We start from the raw sequence: 497 nt of genomic DNA, 5'->3' as shown, positions 1-497 counted from the left end.
GTATACATCTGCTGATACAGCAATTAATTATGTGACAAGGAGTTAGTCGACCGGCGTCGGTCGCAGATAGGCTCAGAAACAATGAGAGAGAGAAAATACACGAAGTTAGTTGTCATTGTTTCGCCAAAAGCGTTTAGAATCCAAATTGGAGTCCTTTTGATATCTGAATCTCTCTGTCCATTGTGGTAATAGAGGTATTGATAACCTACCGTTTACCTCATTTTTTTTTTCTTGTAATTTCAGTGCTTTTAGGCTTTAACTTGTCAGAAAACGTTTTTGCTAATATCAGTAGCTATTACACTATCTAAGGAGAAAATGTTTTTGCTAATTTCAGTAGCTTTTAAACTTTGCCTGGTGAGAAAATGCTTTTGCTAATTTCAGTAGTTTTTACACTTTACTTCATGAGAAAATGTGTTTGCTAATTTCAGTAACTTTTAAACTTTGCCTGGTGAGAAAATGCTTTTGCTAATTTCAGTAGTTTTTACACTTTACTTCAT

Source organism: Palaemon carinicauda, chromosome 2 (assembly GCF_036898095.1).
Source record: "Palaemon carinicauda isolate YSFRI2023 chromosome 2, ASM3689809v2, whole genome shotgun sequence".
NCBI lineage: Eukaryota > Metazoa > Arthropoda > Malacostraca > Decapoda > Palaemonidae > Palaemon > Palaemon carinicauda.
The sequence above is the reverse complement of the archived record's forward strand: the minus strand, read 5'-3'. Positions refer to the sequence as shown.